The sequence below is a fragment of the Hyla sarda genome, chromosome 9 (assembly GCF_029499605.1).
Source record: "Hyla sarda isolate aHylSar1 chromosome 9, aHylSar1.hap1, whole genome shotgun sequence".
Lineage (NCBI taxonomy): Eukaryota > Metazoa > Chordata > Amphibia > Anura > Hylidae > Hyla > Hyla sarda.
Window position 1 is genome coordinate 167,851,642 of NC_079197.1, and position 11,468 is coordinate 167,863,109.

Consider the following 11,468-nt stretch of genomic DNA (forward strand, 5'->3'; position numbering starts at 1 on the left):
TAGTGAGGCTCTGTTAGAAAAGAGGGCGTGGCATCTGTCACTTTACTTCCAGTGGGCGGTTTGACGAAAAGTATCCCCCCCCCCTTCACTACTGACATGAACTAGAAAATTGAAAATAGTCCTCCGGTTGTTTTGGGCAACAAGACGTTTCTTGTAAAAGTTTTCATACAGTATCCAATTATATATATAGAGACACAATAAATCTCCATCTCCTCCCATGTTACATATCTGTTGCTATTAGAGCCTCCATTGCCTTGCAAGAGCCCCCTGTTGTTTTTCCCCCATGTTAAGATAGGCTCAAGTCCCATTTTTTTGGTCATCGTTAAACGGTATGTAGCGATCCTCATATCCATCCATCAGATCCCAACCAAGGGAAGCTCCTCCACTATCCATCCCTGTGGGGGGACTAAGATAGCGGAGGCGTCGGGCATCACCATGGTAACATCCAGAGAGAAATAACCCAGTTTTGAAGGCTTCATGTATGAAGGCGGATCGAAGAAGTAGTAGGAGGGATGTATTTTTATAGTATACAAAATCTTAGGGTTCTTGGATGGTGGTAAATCTGATGTGTCCTGGTCATGACCTCTTTTATTGGTTCTTCCTGAAATACAGAACATGTAACAATTGAGTACAGCATAGTACCTGCCCAGAAAGGCAAAACAAGAGAGACAAATTCCATATTTATGTAATTTTATTTCATTATAGTTGGCTTGCAATTTCTTCACATGGCCCTTGTTGAGTATACAACAGTGATCTCATGGCAGAGTCACTGCCATCAACACCCTGAACAACCCCTTGGCATTGGGACCACCACTAATGCCCAAATGGTAGGATAACTACAATAGACTCTCAATGACATTGTGACTGCCACAAATGCCTGACCTATGCCACCATAATCACCACAGATACCCCCACAACTATAAGCCTGTATAAATATGCCTCTATTCCTAACTACTACAGATTCTTACCTTCTCTGCATATTTCATCCATTTTTCACGTTTAGCGTTGTGTCTAGCCTTTCAGGGAAGAGCGTAAGGATAACAGTGCTGTGTACCTTGATCATAACAGAATAGAATAGCAGTGTGCCTAAAAAAATAAATACTTATGCTGGTGAAGAAAGAGAAACGAAACTGAATGCCAAATGTGACTCTATGTTGGAGGGGGCTGAGCAGAGTGAGGTTTTTTAGAAGAGACTTTATATATTGGAAGAGTTGAAGAAAGGAAAGTGATGTTTTTTCATGGTACTCAAGGGCGTTACGGATAGTACTCAAGGGCATAACTTAAAAGGCAAACAAGGGTGAAACACCAACTGTATAGTGGATGTATATATATATATATATATATATATATATATATATATATATAAAATTATAGTTTTACCAGCAAAAAGTATACATACATGCAAAGACACTACAATATTTTTTTAAAACTCCTAAAAAAGGTCAAACACAGCTACAACCAGGGTCGGCGTTAGGGCATGGCAAACTGGGCAATTGCCAGGGCCCCCCGTCCTGTAGAGGGCCCCCGGCAGCTGCTATAGTGTTTGCAGCTGGGGGAAGCAATGTAGCCCTGCAGGCAGCAGCATCCAGGATTGAGCCTTGCCGCAGAGTTCATTTACATAGTGCTGGCAGTGAGAGGCTCCTCAAAACCCCCCCTCCTTCCCCCGTCTCCTTAGACGAGTGGGACTTGAACCTTGTGTTTTCACCTGCATCCTCTGACCTTCACATATTTCCATTATTCCTCTCCTAGTTGTGTCCACGTGCTTCCCTGGTGGAATGGAAAGCTTTGATCGGACAGGGTCTAAGTGTTCAGACCCCGACTGATAGCTAGAACCAGCAGGGAGAAGAGCGCACTACGCCAGACCAACTTACAATGTAAGTCTATGGGATTGTCGTGACGCTATCCAACTTGTCCAGCCTATGCAGAAATTGAGGTTACCAGATAATGTCCTGCTTATTACCTTAGATGCCCTGTCGCTTTACTCTAACTCTTTTATTTAGACTTTCATCAAACATATAGGGGGAGATTTATCAAAACCTGTCCAGTGGAAAAGTTGCTGAGTTGCCCATAGCAACCAATCAGCTCGCTTCTTTCATTCTTCAGAGGCCTTTTTTAAAAATGAAAGAAGCGATCTGATTGGTTGCTATGGGCAACTCAGCAACTTTTCCTCTGGACAGGTTTTGATAAATCTCCCCCATAGTGATTAAAATTGGTTCCTTTCTTATTGATTTATTGAATTTTGTCTTACAACATAACTATTTTACATTTGACAATAGATATTACCTTCAGGTCTATGGTACCGCCATGGGAGCATAGTGTGCCCCTCCTAAGCCAACCTCTTTCTTTCTTCATTATTACCTCTTTTCAATGATGTTCTCTTCTTCTGGTAGGATTCTAGGGAGGAATGTATTGAGTTTAGTTCCTCCTGGAACCAAAATTACTTGAACATTCATCTAACATCTACTATTTCTCTTTACGCATTTGGATTTTTGGACCTTCAACTCTCAAAATGTGAGAATCGCTTAGTGACAAATTTTCACAGCAAGAAGACCACTTTTCCTCATTTCAATTTCAACCTACTCTCCACAGCATTCTCACTAGACAGTTTTTGTGTTATGAGGAACTGTAGCACTGTTAGTGATTTTTTGGAACATAACCGATATCACAAATCTGGCATTTACAAAGATTCCATGGTTGTGGATATCCAAAAAGACTCATCTCTACAGCTTTTCGTGAAGCCAGAACTTCTGTGACATACAGGACTTATTGAGACAAGAGAACTGGATGACATACTGTGGTTTATTTCAACATATAACAACCAATGAAAATGATGTCAGGACAATTTTGAATCAGCTTTGGGCAGAGCTCAAGTCCTGCAAGAACGCATGGGAATGGAGGTCCTGCACTTTTTCCATAGCAGAAGCACGGTTCCTATTAGCAGGAGTCCTGCAGGAGCAGGCATTGAGTGGAAATCTTGGGCAAGTTCCCACACTTTTTTTTTTTTACCAAGGACTTGACCCATGGCATTGGGGTGTTCTCACAGAAGACCACATCAGCACAGCTGTCCCTAATAGAACTGTTGTGGTCTCTTAAAGAGCACCTGTCACTGAATAAACTTTTCAAAAATAACTTAAACTATGTTCCCTAACTACTCCTAACACTTCTCCCGCCCTTAGAAAAAATTTCAGAACTTTAAAAAGCTGTGTATCTTTACCTTTCACCTTGCTCACATAGTGGGCGTTTTCCAGCAGGCATGACATCACTGAAGTCTGCTGGGGACCACTTCCGCCCTCACATCATTCTTTCAGTGAGGCTCTGTTCAGCTTTTAATCTGTGCAGCTGCTTTCAGTGAGGCTCTTTGCAGCTGCCAATCAAGCTCAGTGCAGAGAAACACTTCCTGAGTTTTGACCAGACTGAATGTGTTCTGGCCAAGACGGGAGACCCCTGGTGGCCAGAAGTATACAGCCGAAAAACTAACAAACTTTATTTTTGTTTCTTTTTAATGGAAGCCAATTACAAAAGTTATTAATTTGGCATAAGGAATGAAATATTAAAAATCAAGTTTAATGACAGTGCCCATTCAATCTTCATGACCTACTTACAAGAAGTCACTTCCAGAGATTGACCAGGTACATAGGATCGCTGTGATGTAATGATTGTTCTATGTGTCACTTTATGATCTCCTGTTTATTGTTCACCAACACCAAGGAAAGTAAACAGTATCCGATCGAGGATTATATCAACAGTAAAGACTTGAGCATACTGCGGACATTTAGCAGGCGGAATTACTCTTGTAAAAGGTGCTGCCAAAATCATCGGCGGTAGGAACCCGCAGAGGTTCTCTGTCTCATAGACGGCAATGCAGTCTGGCAGAATTCCACCCAAAGAAAGAACATATCCATCTTGCCTTCTGAATTCTGTAGTATAACCTGGTATATCTTCATACTAACAATGGACCCTTAATCCTAGTTCGCATGCTGACATATTCTTGATTTAATTTTTCTTCCTCTTTCTTCTAGGAATAGCAAAACAGTTTATTTCTTTAAAAAAAAAATTCTCCTTGTCTGTCTCCAGGTTGGGTGTAGTTCAGCAGCTCAACCTGGGGACAGACGGTGAGCTGTTTTTAAAAGAAATTAGCTCTGTTTTTCTATTTATGATAATACCTTTAAAGGGTAACTCATTAAAACAATTTTTTGCTATTGCACTCCTTATGGTAAATATGTCTAATATACTTTGTTTAAAAAAATGAAGTTTTCTATGTTTTATTTGTGCTTAAAAAAGCTCAAGAGCCCATTTCCCCCCCATCTCATACACAGACTTAGGACTGAAGTCCAAACACAGGAAGTGCAGCCTGGAGTGCTGAGGGCACTTGGACACACCCCCTCAGCACTCCAGGCTGCACTTCCTGTGTTTGGACTTCGGTCCTAAGTCTGTGTATGAGATGGGGGGAAATGGGCTCTTGAGCTTTTTTTAAGCACAAATAAAACATAGAAAACTTCATTTTTTTTTAACCAAAGTATATTAGAAATATTTTTTATTTACCATAAGGAGTGCAATAGCAAAAATGTGTTTTAATAAGAGTGCCCATTTATGTCTGCTAATCCAGTCTGTTTCAGCAGACTTTAGAAGCAGAGTGCCAATGACACTGATCAATCTTATGCTATGGCACAGCATTGAAGTGTTTGCAATTGCAAATGGTATGCAATAGTCTCCTATGGGGACTAAAAAATAGTGAATAAAAATAAATAAAAATAAAAGTGTTATTCAATATGAATAAGCCCTTCCATATTAAAAGTATAAATAAATAAAAAAATAATAATAATGTAAACAAAAATACCCATATTTGGTATTGCCGGGGGGAGAAATGTCTGAACTAAAATATCAGATATTGGTCCTGATTTACTATTGTAAACCCAACATGTTTTGTCGGGTTGCGCACCAGATTCTGGCGCATTGCCCCAGAAATTCTGTCTGCACCAGAATGTGTGCCAAAATTGTCTCCAGAATTGAAAAAAACCTGACTAACTGTTCGTTTTATGGAGAAAACCCAAAAAAGGGCGTGGCAGCCTGGAAAAGTGGTTGTCAAAAAGTGGGTGTGTCCACGATATTTAAAAAAAAAAAAAAAAAAAAAAAACAACATATTGAGGTTTCCACATAAAATGTAGTGGATTTGAGCTGATGAAATCCAGACAGATCAGAGCATGTGTAAAAAAAAAAATAAAATGTAGGGAATTAAAACCCACAAAGAAAGCTACACAACAGTCTTAGTAAATCAGGGCCATTATGTTAATCAAAATATTAGGTTAGTGAAACTGCTAAATGAATGGTGTAAATGTAAAAATCGTATTGCTGACTTTTCATCACTTCCTACACCAGAAATAAAATAAATAGTAATCAGAAAGTCCCATCAAAACAAAAATGGTACAGATAAAAAATACAGATCATGGCCATAAAAAATTAGCCCTCACAAAGCCCATGATACGAAAAAATAAAGTTATAGGGATCAGAAGACGACAATCTTAACCCCTTCAGGACCAAGCCCATTTTGGCCTTAAGGACCAGAGCGTTTTTTGCACATCTGACCACTGTCACTTTAAACATTAATAACTCTGGAATGCTTTTAGTTATCATTCTGATTCCGAGATTGTTTTTTCGTGACATATTCTACTTTAACATAGTGGTAAATTTTTGTCGATACTTGCATCCTTTCTTGGTGAAAAATCAGCAAATTTGATGAAAAATTTGAAAATTTTGCATTTTTCTAACTTTGAAGCTCTCTGCTTGTAAGGAAAATGTATATTACAAATTAAAAAATTTTTTATTCACATATACAATATGTCTACTTTATGTTTGCATAATAAAATTGACGTGTTTTTACTTTTGGAAGACACCAGAGGGCTTCAAAGTTCAGCAGCAATTTTCCAATTTTTCACAAAATTTTCAAACTCACTATTTTTCAGGGACCAGTTCAGGTTTGAAGTGGATTTGAAGGGTCTTCATATTAGAAATACCCCACAAAAGACCCCATTATAAAAACTGCACCCCCCCCAAAGTATTCAAAATGACATTCAGTCATCATTTTAACCCTTTAGGTGTTTCACAGGAATAGAAGCAAAGTGAAGGAGAAAATTCACAATCTTCATTTTTTACACTCGCATGTTCTTGTAGACCCAATTTTTGAATTTTTACAAGGGGTAAAAGGAGAAAATGTATACTTATATTTGTAGCCCAATTTCTCTCGAGTAAGGACATACCTCATATGTCTATGTAAATTGTTCGGCGGGCGCAGTAGAGGGCTCAGAAGGGAAAGAGCGACAAGGGGATTTTGGAGAGTACGTTTTTCTGAAATGGTTTTTGGGGGGCATGTTGCATTTAGGAAGCCCCTATGGTGCCAGAACAGCAAAAACCCCTCACATGGCATACCATTTTGGAAACTAGACCCCTTGAGGAACATAACAAGGAATAAAGTGAGCCTTAATACCCCACAGGTGTTTCACGACTTTGGCATATGAAAAAAAAAATATATTTTTTTTCACTAAAATGTGTGTTTCCCCCCAAATTTCACATTTTTCCAAGGGTTAATAGCAGGAAATACCCCCCAATATTTGTAACCCCTTCTCTTCTGAGTATGGAGGTACCCCATAAGTTGACCTGAAGTGCACTATGGGCGAACTACAATGCTCAGAAGAGAAGGAGTCATATTTGGCTTTTTGAGAGCAAATTTTGCTCGGGGGGCATGTCGCATTTAGGAAGCCCCTATGGTGCCAGAACAGCAAAAAAAAACACAGGGCATACCATTTTGGAAACTAGACCCCTTGAGGAATGTAACAAGGAATAAAGTGAGCCTTATTACCCCACAGGTGTTTCACGACTTTTGCATATGTAAAAAAAAAAAAATATATTTCCACTAAAATGTGTTTCCCCCCAAATTTCACATTTTTGCAAGGGTTAATAGCAGGAAATACTCCCCAATATTTGTAACCCCTTCTCTTCTGAGTATGAAGGTACCCCATAAGTGGACCTGAAGTGCACTATGGGCGAACTACAATGCTCAGAAGAGAAGGAGTCATATTTGGCTTTTTGAGAGCAAATTTTGCTCGGGGGGCATATCGCCATTAGGAAGCCCCTATGGTGCCAGAACAGCAAAAAAAAAAAACACATGGCATACCATTTTGGAAACTAGACCCCTTGAGGAACGTAACAAGGGGTACAGTGAGCATTTGCCCCCCACTGGTGTCTGACAGATCTTTGGACCAGTGGGCTGTACAAGTTTTCATTTTCACGGACCACTGTTCCAAAGATCCGTCAGACACCAGTGGGGTGTAAATTCTCACTGCACCCCTCATTACATTCCGTGAGGGGTGTCGTTTCCGAAATGGGGTCACATGTGGGGTTTTGTTTTTTTTGCGTTTGTCAAAACCGCTGTAACAATCAGCCACCCCTGTGCAAATCACCTCAAATGTACATGGCGCACTCTCCCTTCTGGGCCTTGTTGTGCGCCCCCAGAGCACTTTGCGCTCACATATGGGGTATCTCTGTAGTCGGGAGAAATTGCATTACAAATTTTGGGGGGCTTTTTTCCCTTTTACCTCTTGTGAAAATGTAAAGTATAGGGCAACATCAGCATGTTAGTGTAAAAAATTTAGTGTAAAAAAATTAACATTCTGGTGTAGACCCCAACATTTCCTTTTCATGAAGGGTTAAAGAAGAAAAAGCCCCCCAAACCTTGTAACACAATTTCTCCCGAGTACGGCGATACCCCATATGTCGCCCTAAACTCTTGCCTTGAAATACGACAGGGCTCCAAAGTGAGAGCGCCGTGCGCATTTGAGGCCTAAATTAGGGATTTGCATAGGGGTGGACATAGGGGTATTCTACGCCAGTGATTCCCAAACAGGGTGCCTCCAGCTGTTGCAAAACTCCCAGCATGCGTGGACAGTCAACGGCTGTCCGGCAATACTGGGAGTTGTTGTTTTTCAACAGCTGGAGGCTCTGCTTTGGAAACAGTGGTGTACCGGACGTTCTTATTGGGGGAGGGGGGCTGTGTAGGGGTATGTGTATATGTAGTGTTTTTAACTTTTTATTTTATTTTGTGTTAGTGTAGTGTAGTGTTTTTAGGGTACAGTCACATGGGCGGGGGATTACAGCGAGTTTCCCAGCGCAAAATTTGCTGCATCTCAAGATGCGAGAAACCCACTGTAAAAGCCTCGCCCATGTGAATGTACCCTGTACATTCACAGGGGGGGGGGGGGGGGGTTGCACCAGCTGTTGCAAAACCACAACTCCCAGCATGCATGGTCTGTTAGTGCATGCTGGGAGTTATAGTTTTGCAACAGCTGGAGGCACACAGGTTAGGAAACACTGAGTTAGAAACAATGTTTCCCAACCAGTGTGTCTCCAGTTGTTGCAAAACTACAACTCCCAGCATGCCCAGACAGCTGAAGGGCATGCTGGGAGTTGTAGTTCGGCAACATCTGAAGGGCCAGATGTTGCTGAACTAAAACTCCCAGCATGCCTGGACAGTCAGTGCATGCTGGGAGTTGTAGTTTTGCAACAGCTGGAAGAGCACAGACTGGAGACCATTATACAATGGTCTCCAAACTGGGGCCCTCCAGATGTTGCAAAACTACAACTCCCAGCATGCCCAGACAGCCAAAGGCTGTCTAGGCATGCTGGGAGTTGTAGTTTTCAGACTCCTAGAAGCAGCAGTGAAGATCTTCACTGCTGCCTCTGAGGACCACATACTTACCCGTCGCTGCTCGTCCACGTGGCCGGTCCCGGGCTGCTCCTCGGTCCTGCCGCTGGATCAGGTAAGTCCGCCGGTCCCCACGTGTTCCCCCCGAATGCCGCAGGTCCCCGCGAGCCCCTGCAGCCTTCGTCCCCCATTCTGCCCGACTTCCAGGGGCGGGCAGTGCGGGGGATCTGAACTTTCACCCCAGATCACTGTGATTGGTCCACAGGGACCAATCACAGTGATCGCTGACCAGGACCATCAATGGATGGTCCTGGGGGTGAAGCAGAAGTTGTCCCCTGCTGGAAACAGCGGGACTTCTGCCAGTTAACCCGTGCGATGCTGCGCATCGCCGGGTTAACTGAATGTCATTTATAAACGCCGGGATGCGCGAACGCACTGCACAACCCGGCGTTTATATATGACATTCTGCGGGAAGGGGCTAAAGGGAGTTATCCAGGAATAGAAAAACAGAGGTAATTTCTTTCTAAAACAAAACCGCTCCCTGTCTGTCTCAAGATTGGGTGTGGTTCTGCAGATCAGTTCCATTGAAGTGAATGGAGCCAAGTTTTAATACCACACCCAACCTGGAGATAGACAGGATGCGGTTTTTGAAAGAAATTAACACTGTTTTCCTATTCCTGGATAACCCCTTTAAGCACACTAATTTTCTTACATACATTTTTTTTTAAGTAGTAAAATAAAACAAAACCTATACAAATTGGGTATCGTAATTGTATTGACCTACAGATTAAAAATAACGTGTTGTTTATACCGTAAAGTGCACTGCGTAGAATCAAAATCCCCCTAAAAGTAGCAAAATTGTGTTTTTGTATTTTCAAATTTTTTCCCACAAACAATTTTTTTTTTTTTTTTGTTTTGTCATATGGGTCTCTTGGTAGAAAATTAAAAGAGTTATGGCTATTAAAAGGCTGGGAGGTAATAAATTTAAAAAACATTGCGTCTTTAAAGGGGTATTCCAGGAAAAAAAAAATTATATCAACTGGCTCCAAAAAGTTGAACAGATTTGTAAATTACTTCTATTCAATAAATCTTAATCCTTCCAATAATTATCAGCTGCCGAAGTTGAGTTGTTCTTTTCTGTCTGGCAACAGAGCTCTCTGCTGACACCTCTGCTTTTCTCTGGAACTGCACAGAGTAGAAGAGGTTTGCTATGGGGACTTGCTTCTACTCTGGACAGTTCCCGAGACACGTGTCATCAGAGAGCACTTAGACAGAAAAGAACAACTCAACTTCAGCAACTCAAAAGTACTAAAAGGATTAAGATTTTTTAATAGAAGTAATTTACAAATCTGTTTAACTTTCTGGAGCCAGTTGATATATATATATAAAAAAAGTTTTTTCCTGGATAACCCCTTTTACAGGGTTAAGTGGGGGTTGGTTGACCGGGTTGCTGAACACATGTAACAGGTGTGACATGAAGTGGCAGGGGGCTGTACGTTCCTAACATATGGTATTGATGAGGGGGGGGGGGGGGGGGGGGGCGGGGGTCAGCAGTGTGACTTCATTTGGTGTTCAGGTCTAGCTCGGACACTTGGACAGTTCTTCCTGGTGGTGGGAATCTTCTCTACAACAACCACAGCTTTATGAGACTCCTGAAAAGCGCCAGCCAGGTGAACCATCATCTCTTGGGTTGTTAGGTAGGAAAAAAAATAAATAAATCTGAATTGTAAATATTATAAATAAATGGTCTCCAAACTGTGGACCTCTGGCTGTTGCAAAACTAGAACTCCCAGCATGCCCGGACAGCCAACGTGCTGGGAGTTGTAGTTTTGCAACAGCTGGAGGTCCACAGTTTGCAGACCAATGTTCTAGATTAAAGGGTTAAAATAACAAGGCGGCACTTACTTACCTCTCCGATCCCATGCTGATTCTGGGGGATGGATAGGACACATCAGCTGTCGTTATATCTGGGTGTAAGCAATAGTCTGTTCTGGCACGGACCCTTCAGAGGTCACATAGGGCCCTATTACTTCGGGGTAATAATTGGCTGATATCCCCTTCTGTAATACGACTAGCGATCAAAGTTTCACGTGATCGATCCAGCAAGCGTTCATATCGCCCTGCCAGCATGATAGTCGGGCCTTGTAATAGGCTCGGTGTCTACAAGGTCCAACCAATTGCTATAGTAGAGCATTGAACAGTGCATGAAATGCCAACGATTGCAGATAACGTTTCCCTATGGGGACTTAAAACTAGTGAAAAAATAATAATTTTATTAAAGTCAATAAGCCGCTATCACCTATTGTATAGACCTACAGAATAAAGATAACTTGTCCTAACCTTAAACTGCACTACGTAGAGACGGAATCCAACAAAAGTGACAAAATTGCATGTTTTTTTATTTTTTTATTTTGCCCCATAAATAATTATTTAGGAGCTGCACTGTAAATTTTGTAATCAAATGAGCGATGTCACCACAAAGTACAATTGGTGGCACAAACAGCAAGCCCCCATATGGGTCTGTAGGCAGAAAATAGAAAAAGTTATGGATTTTAAAAAGTAGAGGAGGAAAAAAAATAAAAATGAATAAAAAGCCCCCCCCCCCCAAAAAAAAAAATTTTCTTCTTTTTTTAAATAAATATAATAAAAATTATAATCTTCCTCTAAGGGGTTATCCAGGAATACAAATACAGGGTAATTTCTTCTAAAAAAAAAAAAAAAAAACAAGAATAATTAATAATAATAAAATAATAATAGTAATAATGATCATAAT